The sequence below is a fragment of the Nomascus leucogenys genome, chromosome 10, assembly GCF_006542625.1.
Source record: "Nomascus leucogenys isolate Asia chromosome 10, Asia_NLE_v1, whole genome shotgun sequence".
Taxonomy (NCBI): Eukaryota; Metazoa; Chordata; class Mammalia; order Primates; family Hylobatidae; genus Nomascus; species Nomascus leucogenys.
Genome location: NC_044390.1, coordinates 65711284 through 65723989, shown reverse-complemented (window position 1 = coordinate 65723989; position 12706 = coordinate 65711284).

Below are 12706 nucleotides of genomic sequence, written 5' to 3'. Positions count from 1 at the left end.
ACTTGAACGTCATCTACAAATACTGGAAATATTTCTCAGTTTCTAATTTTTACATTTCTTGCTTATTTTTCTGGTTTTGCCTTGTTGGCTATAACCTCTTTAATAATGTCAAGTAATAGTGGTGACAGTGGGCATCCTTGTCTTGTTCCTGATTCAAATGAGAATGCGCCTCAATTATCCTTGTTTAGGGTGAAAGTTGGTGTAGGTTTTAATAGATATCTTTTATCATATGCATGGTAATTCTAGTTGCTCCACTGCCTTATCAATACTTAGTATTGTTAGTCTTTTTAATTTAATATGTTTTAGTGAGTATCTCATAGTAATTTTAATTTGCATTTCCCAGATCAAGCATTTTTTTCAAGTGCTGAATGGCCATTTGTCCTCTTTGCTGAAGCACATCTTCAAATCTTCTACCCATTTTTCCTTGTGTTTTAAAATTATTGTGTTGTGAGAATTTTTTATTTATTCTAAAAATAAGTCTTTTAGAGATATACATATCACAAACATTTTTCTTCCAGTCTGTGGTTGCTTTTTTATTTCATTTATTCTAATCTTTAGAAGTTTAAAAATTTGATTATGACATTCTAGAACAATTTTTTAAGATTGGAGTTGGCAGTCAAGAAGACAGACAGAACTTTCTGACTATGAATCTTCATATATCTTGTGTAGATGAAAGTCAAAGGCCGGGCGCGGTGGCTCACGGTTGTAATCCCAGCACTTTGGGAGGCCGAGGCGGGCGAATCACGAGGTCAGGAGATCGAGACCACGGTGAAACCCCGTCTCTACTAAAAATACAAAAAAAATTAGCCGAGCGTGGTGGCGGGCGCCTGTAGTCTCAGCTACTCGGAGAGGCTGAGGCAGGAGAATGGCGTGAACCCGGGAGGCGGAGCTTACAGTGAGCCGAGATTCCGCCACTGCACTCCAGCCTGGGCGACAGAGCGAGACTCCATCTCAAGAAAAAAAAAAAAAGAAAGAAAGAAAGTCAAAAAAGAAAAATAAAAAGAGAATTCTGGCTCTTGAAACTTAAAGTGCTTCAAAATTAAAAGGCTTAAAAAAATAAAGACAAAAAGTCTTGTGCAGATGAAAGTCAAAAAAGAAAAAGAAAAACAATTCTGGTTCTTGAAACTTAAATAAAAGTGCTTCAAAAAATAAAGACAACTGTTTGCAACTTATGAGGACTTCAGAATTTCAAATGCTTTGCTTTAAACTATGCCAAGAACTCTCATCCTGGCCAACTCAAACCAATCTACTGCCTGCATAACTCAACACCTTATTAAATAATGATCTCAACAAGATGCCTGCCCTCAAAATATCTAATAGCAATTGTGCCTGGTTTTTTTCCCCCTGGAAGTCAGAGAAAGTAAACAACTAAGAGCATTAAAAGAAATTTTACTCAAAAAATATAGTATTGAACAGACCATTCTATATACAGAAATGAAACTGTTTATCACCTTCATTTATAGCTAAGGATAAATGCTCGCCCACTGACTAAAATGACCCTTTTCTTTCATATATTTCATTTTAAGCAAACCTATTCTAAAACCTCTGGTAAAAAGAGGCTTCATCATTCTGAGATATAGGATTAGAAAACAAAATACAAATCAGCAGTTGTGATTTGCATCACAAGAAATTGTATGCTAAGGAAGTGTGCTGAAGTTTTCCCAAAGTTCAATTATTGATCTGTTCAAATGGATCCAATATTAAGATTCTAAGAACATCATTCTGATTCATTCATATTCTGATATTGCACCTTCCACAGAAGTACAGGAAGAGGAGCCCTTGGAAATTGCATGTAGCCTGAAGACAAACTTTGGGCAAGTCTATGAAAATGAGATTCTTAGTCTGCTTAGGGTTTATGTGGGAAAATGGCTGAGGGCTTTGGCTGGAGGAATGAAGGTCGCTGACAGGTTTTAATCAGGAGCATGATCTCCTTTATTCTTGTGTCTAGAATGATTATCCAAACTGCCAATTAACAAAACTGGAAAAATTAATAATTCCTGAAACAAGAGAGGCAATGGCTACTCTCATTCAAGATTGGGGAAATGGACACTGTTTCAGCCATTTTCTGAAACTCCTGGCCTCAAGCAATCCTTCCATCTCGGCCTCCCAAAGTGCTAAGATTACAGGTGTGAGCCACTGTGCATGGTCTGTTACAGCCATTTTTGAAAGCAGTTTGTGAATACTCATCATTGTCTTGCAAACATATTACTTTCCCTTGAAAAGGTGATCCAGTTTCTGCCAAAAATATCTTCTAAGGAAATAATCAGAAATTATATTTTTACACAAGTCACATTTGTAGCTTGAAGTCAGTCATGATAGAAGTGTTTACACTACAGAAATTGGAAAATACTATCCATCAAGTCTTGATTTATCATTTTATTGATTGTCTACACTTGATATAGTGATGAATAAAATGTTAATAATGCAACTTAAAAGATGTTAATATCTGCAGTCATTACATTGTAAATAGCACAAAAATTCAGAAAATATTCTTCTAGTGTAGATATTCCAAACTTATCTGATTCAGCAAAGAGTTTACTCCTGTCATTGACAGATGAATAAAATCCCACCGCACATCTCATTATTTCTGTTTCATCTTACTCCTTAATTGAAATGAAAATATCAACCAACATTAATAACTACACAGTGTACTGTTCATCAATTGCCATTATAAGTTAGCTAAAGTTGCAAAAGTTCAGAAAAATCAGTGAAAGCATTCTGTGAGAATCAGTTGACTATGTGGAATTTACAGTAAAAAGTATAGTACATTTTATTATTATTTAAAAGTTATGTGCTGCAGGGAGACGAAGTCCCATGGGACATGACCAACTCAGCATTCCACTGGAGGCTATGTGATCAAACAGCAAACTGTTTATCATGAATGCAGGATGTGGGCAAACTCACGACTACTCCCACTGCCAGAAGGTTTGCTGAGGGCCATTGCTTCCTGGCGCCGAGCTCCTTGAAGTTATCTACTGGGACATCTACAGAATGCAGTCTTGCAAGCCTACTCTGGACCAAGCAGCTGACCTCTTCTTCCACCCCATTTCTCGCTGTCTCTTTTGCCTAATAAATACGGAGGGCTATGTAAAGCTCAGGGCCCTTGTCCACTAGAGGCAAGGTGCCCCCTGACGCCTTCTTCCGAATATACTCTTTTGTCTCTTGTCTTTTGTTCCCACGTTCACCCCCTTGTTCAGTTCCCCTAGGTCCATGAGGGTGACATAGTGGCACCCTGAACAGCGACAAATTGGGTGCTCAACAGTGTGCTACAAATACTTTATATCAGTAAAATTTGTTATGAATATGTATTTTTTGGAAATCCAGTTAAATATTTCTCAGCACACTTCTGCCTCAATTTCATGTCTCTCTTGAATAAAGAATAGTCTTCATGGGTGGAGGAAGGAGTGGGGAGGAGAAAGGCTATTCTACTGGGTTCCTTCTCACTCACCCCCACAACAGGTGTTATCCACCAGCATAGGCTGAGGGGTGCTCTTGGGAGCATCAACTCCATGGGACTCCTAGTCTGCCCTTATGCCGGTTGAGTGTGGAATGCCAAGTTGCATATGTTCACAGCTAAGAGTTAATTTGCACATGTGGGAATAGTACATGCCAATTATATTATGAGTGGGGAATTAATATTTTCTATAGTTTTTAACTTCCTGAGCCCCAAATATCAGAAGTGCCAGTCAGACTCCTCAGGGGTTGAGGGAGGAATCTGCACCTTCACCCCTTAGGGCCAGCCCCTTTACTGGATCCTGTTATAGCAGCCGGCAAACCCCTTCATTTACTCTTGTCCTAGAAACCATAGCTGCACTGTCACTAGCAGAATTGGTTCTCTGTCATCCCATGTCTTCTTGCGTAGGAGGGGTCTTGATGTGGTCATTTTTCTTTGCCCTTGATGCCATTTCTGAGACAGGTCAATGTGATGCCACTTCTGGGACAGGTCAAAGGTGCTCAATACCTGTCAAATGGATGGGTAGCTGACATCCAGACTCAGCTAGGAGAGGCCAGATGAGAGTGTTAGGTTGAAACTCATTTAGGATCAAGCTAAACACACATTATCTGGCTCAGGAAGATCCTGTGCTCATAACAACAAGTGGACTCTGGCTTCATGTAACCACAAGCCAGAGAGTTTTCAGGAAGGCAGCCCATAGGCCAGATGTCTACTGGGAGGAGGCAGGATGAGGAAGGGAGATGTTGTGTTCTTAGTGGATTTGGGACAGATGAAGGATTGGGTAAAGCATGAAGGAGGGGCATCAGGATCTGCTGCAAGAGGCTGGGAAGAGAAAGAAATCTGAAGGGTAGGCAGAGCAGGGGTTCAGGGCAGGCGTTCAGGGCAGTGAGAGCAGTAAATGGCAATGCTTCCTGGGTTCTTTCTGGAAGAAAAAAAGCCCTACAGCAAAGGCAGAGCTCACACAGAAACCCAAGAAAGGTCTGAAAGGCAAGCCCAAGCTCCTCCCTCAACCCAAACAAGCATCAGAAAGCAACAAATATCCCACCTAAGTCAGGGGCTCCATTCATGGCCCCCAGGCTTCAACCCTAGCACCACGGGTTTCCCTGCTCAGAGAACTTCGAGAGCTCAGCCACGGCTTCCCAAGGCTCCCAACGTGCCCAGATCTGAAGAAGAGTGTGGAATAGGAGGATTCAGTCCCAGGTAGGACCCAGCTTCTAGCATCTCCTTCCCTGCATGGTGGGAGAATGACCCCAAATCCACAGCTCTCCTGAGAGAAGGTGAAGAATTGGCTTCAGGGGGCGTAATCTGAGGTCTGAGTGGGGAAGGGAAAGGAACAAAGTTCCCTGCTAGGGTGTCATTGGCCCTGCGGTGAATTGGGCTCAGCCTTCACTTCCCCAAAAGTGGTTTGGGTGTTTCTGTTGGAGGGAAGGGTTTGAGGCAAAAACTCAAAATAGATACCAGGTGTCTGCTGGGAAGGGCTCCTCAGATGGTCTGAAGGGGGCTCTAAACAGCCCTTCCAGTCTCAGAGATGCTATCCCTGCTGCTACTGCTGTCACTGCTGTGGGGAGGTGAGGGGGCTGGGCAGAGGTGGGAGGGTTGGTGGGAGCTCAATGTCACAAGCCTAAATGCTGAGCTCTCCACAGTGTCCCTGGAGGACCACACGGGGTATGAGCTGCAGATTCCAGAGCTGGTGACGGTGCAGGAGGGCCTGTGTGTCCTGGTGCCCTGCTCCTTCTCCTACCCCAGTGACGGATGGAGTCACTCAGACCCACTCTACATCTTCTGGTTCCGGAAAGGGGACAATGAACACTGGGATCCTCCCATGGCCAGAAACAAACCCAGCTAGAAGCTGCAAAAGAGAAGCCAGGACCCTTTTCATTTCCTCGGGGACCCCCAGACCAACAACTGTTCCGTGAGTATCAGAGACACCAGGAGGAAAGACGGTGGAGTGTTATTTCTTTTGGTTGGACAGGGGTCCTGTCATGAAATTCAGTTTCAAGCAAAAGACACTGTCTTTGAACGTGACAGGTAGAGGTGCCTGTGTCCAGGAGCCTAGGGCTCAGATAGGGGAGCCACCCCCCTGGGGCTGGGACAGAGGCCGCTTCTGAGTTCACACCCTGGAAGTCCCCTCTCTGTGTCCCAGGTCTCTGCCTCTCTCCTTCTCAGCCCTCACCCAGACACCTGACATCCAAGTCCCAGCAACTCTGGAATCTGGCTGTCCTGCAAACCTGACCTGCTACGTGTCAGCAGCCTGTAAAAGCAGGAAGCTGCTCATCTTTTCCTGGACATGGGGAACCATCATCTGCTTGGGCCCTGGGACACCTCACTTCTCAGAGATCACCATCATCCCACATCCCTGGAGCCACGGCTCCAATATCACCTGCAAAGTGACTTTCCCAAGGTTTCATGTAACCACAGAGATGACTATCCAACTCAATGTCTCCTGTGAGTCTGAATTATTTTGGGCAGTGGCTGTGGGAAGAGAGTCAGGATATGGGATACTTGGAGCAGGGTCCTGGATTCTGGGCAGGGGAAGGGACCAAAAGGATGCTCCCCTAACCCTCAAAACTGAAGAGGGATGTGTCATCTTTTGAATTCAGATGCTCCACAGAACCTGACCATCAGTGTCTTCCGTGGAAATAACACAGGTAGGAGACAAGCCCTCCTTTCTAAGGTTGTGATTAGGGTGGGAGGGCACCTCCAACACCTCAGAATAGAGTCTAAGTCTCAGAGCTTGCATGATAGGAGGGCTGAGATCAGGAATTCCAGCATAGTTGCCAGAAGACCTCCTAAATCTAAATCCTCTGTGCCCTATTTCAGCCCCAGGGAACACTCCCTAATCTCACCACCATGACAAAAACTTTCTTATTGTCAAATCTTTTTTTTTTTTTTTTTTTTTTGAGATGGAGTCTCACTCTGTCACCAGGCTGGAGTGCAGTGGTGTGATCTCGGCTCACTGCAACCTTCACCTCGCAGGTTCAAGCAATTCTCCTGCCTAAGCCTCCCAAGTAGCTGGGACTACAGGCGTGCACCACCATGCCCAACTAATTTTTGTATTTTTAGTTGAGACAGGGCTTCACCATGTTGGCCAGGATGGTCTCGATCTCTTGACCTCGTGATCTGCCCACCTCAGCCTCCCAAAGTGCTGGGATTACAGGTGTGAGCCACCACGCCTGGCCTCTTATTGTCAAATCTTATAGACACTTTCCTGGACCTCACTTACCTAGACCTCTTTGGGGGATTTGTTTTGTTTTGTTTTATCCGATGAATTTTTTTGGGGGCGGGGGGGGCGGGGACAGGGTCTCACTCTGTCTCCCAGGCTGGAGTGCAGTTGCACCATCTCGGCTCACTGCAGCCTCTGCTTCCCAAGCTCAAGCAATTCTCCTACCTCAGCCTCCTGAGTAGCTGGGACTACTGGTGCGAGCCACTAACGCTTGGCTAATTTTTGTAGTTTTTGTAGAGACAGGGAATCACCATGTTGCCCAGGCTGGTCTCAAACTCCTGAGCTCAAAGCGATCTGCTGGCCTCAGCCTCCCAAAGTGATGGGATTAGAAGTGTGAGCCACTGTGCCCGGCCTGGCAGCTTTCTGGGACTTCTCAGCTCTTTCTCCAACACTAACAGAACCAAATCTGAGAATCAGATGTTGCCTTCCTGCCTCTTCATTCAGCCTCCCCTCTCAACAATTTTAATTTAAGAATTTTTCCCAGGCAATTTATTCACATGATCTCATAAAGAAAAGGTATAAGTGGGCATGTATAGAATGCACCTGTCTCACCTCTGCCCTCCAGACTCCTAGTTTGCTTCCTCTGTGGCCTCCATTGTAAACTGTTTTGGATACATTCATCCAGAGATGCCTTATGCGTGTGTATCTTCATCTAGGAGTAAATATAAAAATTTCATGTGAGCATGCTTTTTCACACACAAAACATCCTTGATACACTGTTCTGCACCCTATATTTTTTTTTCTTTTGAGACGGAGTCTCACTGTGACACCCAGGCTGGAGTGCAATGGCACTATCTCAGCTCACTGCAACCTCCGCCTCCCGGGTTCAAGTGATTCTCCTGCCTCAGCCTCCCGAGCAGCTGGGATTACAGGCACCCGTGACTACACCTGGATAATTTCTGTATTTTTAGTAGAGATGGGGTTTCACCCTATTGGCCAGGCTGGTCTTGAACTCCTGACCTCAGGTGATACACCCCACTCGGCCTCCCAAAGTGCTAGAATTACAGGCATGAGCCACCGGGCCTGGCCTATTTTTTAAAATTTAATAATTTTTGGAGATCTTTTTATGCCAGTAAATAAAGAACTTCATTTTTTTTCACAACTACAAAATATTCCATTGCATATATGTCATTTGCTACTTATAAACACTGCTACGATAAATAATATTTACATATATTTTGCAAGAAAGTTAATATGTCTGTATAAATTTGAATTCTTTGATCAAAGGGCACATGCATTACCAATTCTGAGAGGTGTGGCCATATGGCTTTTCCCGTGGTTGTACCATTTTGGCAATCCCCACGTCCTCCCCAGCCCATGCAATGTGTTAGTTTGTGCCTCACTCCAACCTTGACAACCAAATACATTAGCAATGATTTTGATTTTTCCATGACTACTGATAAAAAATGTACCCCACCATAGCTTTAATTGCATTTCTCTAGCTGGGCATGAAGGTGAGGTTTAATTGCCGTTAACATTGTCCATTCTGTTGTGTTCTGCCATGCTATGAACTGTCTGTTCATACAATTTCCCATTGTCATTAGCTTGTGCTTATTTTCTTCAGGATTTGGATGTTATTTTTATATTAGGAAATGCAACCACTAATCCATAATATAATTGCAAATGTCTTTTCCAGTATTTTTGTCATCGGTCAGAAAAGTTTGTCAATTTCATCACTCTCTCCTGATTTCATTTAGCTTGGATGTGCCATGGAAGTTTTGTTTTATGTAGTTGAGTTTGTAAGTCTTTGCTTGTAAATCTTTGTTTATCATTCTGGCACTCCTGCCTCTGAGATTATATATAATGTACATAGTATACATAATGTATATGTCTATATACACAAACACATATTTATATTAATGTTTATATTTAATTTACTTTTATATTTATATATAATCCTGCCGAAGGTTCCTCTTTTCACCCTGTTCTCCACATGATTATGCACATTTCTATCCTCTTCCCTTATAGGATTAATTTCCATTCCCTGAAACTCCAAGGCCATTTCTATTCACAGTTGTCTTTGCACTGGTCTTCCTTTCTCCCAACATGCTTTTCTGCTCCAATATTGTCCACTGTCTGCTTCCACTTGTCCATCTCACTCTGCTTAACCCCTCCTCCTCCAGGGAGCCCTCCCTGACTTTCTGTCTTATTGTGTTGCTCACCCTCCTTCACCTGAGTCACTCCATCACATCACCTTCCATATTGCAGAGTGAAGATCTAGTCCTGGGCCTCTTATAACCATTAGACTGTGAGACCCTCAGGAGCTGATACCCTCTCAGTAGCACCTCATTTAAACAAGGATCAGTAAAGGGTTGCAGAATGAATAAATAAATGATTAGGGTAACTGGAGATGTTGGTAAATATAACAGGAAAGAGGGTGTGGGAACTAGGAAGTGACCAGGAGATCTTGACTGGGATTCTCATCAAGGACAAAGTCCTTTCCTCTATTCCTGTACCTCACGGGGTCTGCATCTAAACTAACAGAATAATTGAGAAGGGGAAGAGACCAAACTGCATCATGAAGGGGAGGGGGGACCCCTCTGTACATTTGAACCCGAGGCCTGCATGTGCCTCTCTTGGTATCTCTCTTGCTGAGTTTCTTTTCTCCCCTCTACTCTCAGCACCTGTAGCCTTGGAGAATGGCACCTCCCTGTCAGTCCTGAAGAACCAGTCCCTGCATCTTGTTTGTGTGACTGACAGCAACCCACCTGCCAGGCTGAGCTGGACCCGGGAAGACCAAGCCCTGAATCTCTCCCAGTCCTCAGAGTCAGCCGTCCTAGAGCTGCCCCCAGTGGAGTCTGGTGATGGAGGGAATTTGTCTGCCAAGCTCAGCACCCTTTGGGCTCCCAGCACATCTCCATTAGCCTCTCTGTGCAGAGTGAGTCATTGGTGGGAAGAACGGACAGGGCACCTGGATTCTAGGTTGGGACTGTGAGTGGGATGAGGTCTAGGAAAAACACTTTATTCGTCTCCTCCCCTTTAGATGACTCCGTTATCTCTATAGAAGAAGGTGTTTTACAGACCCTGGGATTCACACTGCTTCAGGGAATCCTCATGGGGACCAGCTTCACATTCGTCTGTGGATTCACCTGGATCTGCTGCACTAGGTGAGCAGTGCCTTGCTCAGATGACCCAGTCTCTGAGCCCCCAAATCCCAAGGAAAAGTGGCCTGGTCTGTCTTCCCCAGGGTGAGCTCTCTGCAGCCCTAACCGCTAACCTCCTCTTACATTTTCTCACAGGATCAGAGGGTCCCAGAGAAGCATGGCTGGGAGAGTGGACTGAACTGATCTCTCTCCTCTGGACATGGAGAGAAGATGGACATTGAAGTCCAGAGGAACAGAGCCCCTGTATCGCTTACTAAAGCCCACCTCTCTGCATCTTGAATCACTTGCTGACTTGGTTCATCCAGAAATAATCTCCGTCCAGTTTCATATCCTATCTCCTGAACTGTACTGCTGGGTGAGATGGATGGATGGATGGATGGATGAATGGATGGGTGGATGGATGGATGGATGGATGAATGAATGGATGGATGGATGGATGGATGGATAGATGATGGTTGGATGGACCGTCCATGACTGCTCTGCTCTCAGATCCTTTCCTTGCACCTCCTCTACATTGCTATGTACTCCAGATACTTCCTCTGCCAGACCACATTTATCAGGCATCTTTATTAGCCAGCTTCCATCTAGGTTCAGATAATGAGAGGCTAATGTTGGAGATTAAAATACAGGAAGAAAATGGAGAAGCAGCAGCATTTATTTTTTCCCTTCTCTCTGAATTGTGCAACCTCTTTGGTAGTGGCAGCATCCTCTCTGAGCCTCCAGCACTCAGACTCAGAGGGAGTGCTCAGCACTCAGACTCTGGGTGCCCCTGATTACTGGGCTCTGGTGCACTGCCCTTTCCCTCTGTCCTCTAGCCTAGAAGTGGTGGTGGTTTCCTGCTGTTGTTCATTTCTAGGTTGCCTGATTGTCCTCTGCTTAATTTTTCATCCCTAACATCAACTGTGTAATCAATTTCTGCCATTAAGTGTCCTCTGTTGTAAATATTTATGTGATTTCTTTTTTAGTAATTGGACTTTAACTGATACATATGGACACATGAATGGATGGATAAATGGAAACACAGATGGATACATGGATGGATGGATGGATGGATGGATGGATGGATGGAAGGAAGGGTTAATAAATAGGTGGGTGGGGATTCTACTCAATGAATGTAACCCTCTCACCAGCCTTGGGATTTTACCCCAGACTTTTTCATTCCTGGTCCATTTCCTAAGCATCATCATTCTCTCTTAGTCTTAAACATGTTTACTTGTGGAATCAGGAATTTGTAGGTCAGACTTATTTCAGTGTTATTTTGTGGGATATTCCTGCTCCTTCCAATTCCATCTAACTCTTGTCATTCCTATGAGCATAAAATGCTTTTATTTTATCATGAAGAAGAAGTTCATCTCAGATCTTCACTTTTGTGTTCCCACCTTTCTATTTCCCCATAACAACCCCAATTGTTTACTTTGTGGTCACCATTGCCCACCATCTTAGATATACTTCTGCCTGTTCGATGACTGAAAAATCTCATCCTGAAAATTCTGTCCCTTTAGGCTGGCCGGGTGTAGTCCTGAGTAATTGTGTTTTCTCCATTAACTTGACTGCATTTTCTTTATTCACCTGCCTTTAAATAAAATATTGCAGGATCCCTAAATTATCTCACAGTTTTTCTCTTAATGGATAATTTCATCAATGGGTTCATCCAGGTATACAGAGAAACTGTGCAAGGATACCAAAGATAAAATTTCTCAGAAAAATAAAATTTTTTTAGAGCACTATGGAACATGATGAATTATTTAAAAATATAATTTGGAAGAGAGATTTTCTTCTTGACAGTCACTTTTCAATATTGCCAATTCTATTTTATTTTTTAAAGATAATATAATATTCTATATAGAAAATTCCAAAATAATGTAAAAACAAATTATAACAGAAAGTTTAGCAAATGAATGAATACAGATATATTTAATAATTGCATCATTATATACCAGTAACTGTTGATAGAATGTGTAAGAAAAAGATACCACTTGAGGTGTTAACAAAAATAAGGGACTATAAAAGATGTGTTACATCTAAATGTAGCACTTTATAAAACTGTGTTGGAAGAAAGATATCAAACACCTAAGTAAATTGATCCATATGCTGTATTAATGAATAGAATGTCCCAGTTACATAAATATGCCATCATCTACGAATCAATAATTTCAATGCCCTTTCATTCAAAATCCTATTTAGGGTAGAGAGGAATGGAACATGTGAAAGTGCGGACTAAGAATAAGACACTTTGAAGGAGAAGATTATGGATGAAACTGGAAACCATCATTCTCAGTAAACTATCACAAAGACAAAAAACCAAACACCGCATGTTCTCACTCATATGTGGGAATTGAACAATGAGAACTCATGGACACAGGAAGGGGAACATCACACTCCGGGGACTGTTGTGGGGTAGGGGGAGGAGGGAGGGACAGCATTAGGAGATATACCTAATGCTAAATGACGAGTTAATGGGTGCAGCAAACCAACATGGCACATGGATACATATGTAACAAACCTGCACATTGTGCACATGTACCCTAAAACCTAAAGTATAATAATAAAAAAAATGGTGAGGCTTGTCCTACTATATATCAAAGGTTATTATAAAGCAATATACATAATAAAATACCAGTGGGTGTGAACAGCCAATGGAAGCCAAGAGGCTGATATAGTATAGAATTCTAACATGTGTGAGGGCAAGTAGAAAGATCACTGGGGAAAAGGTGAACCTAGCCAGCACAACAGGTCTGTGGGAAAGGGTAAATTACTTAATCAATGGTACTGGAACTTTGGTTTAAATTTTATTTTTTAACTTTCTTTTCTCCCTCACCTCCTCTCTTTTTTAACGTTTATTTTAGGTTCGGAGGTACATGTTCAGCTTTGTTACACAGGTAAACTTATGTCACGAGGCGGTTGTACAGATTATTTCATCACTCA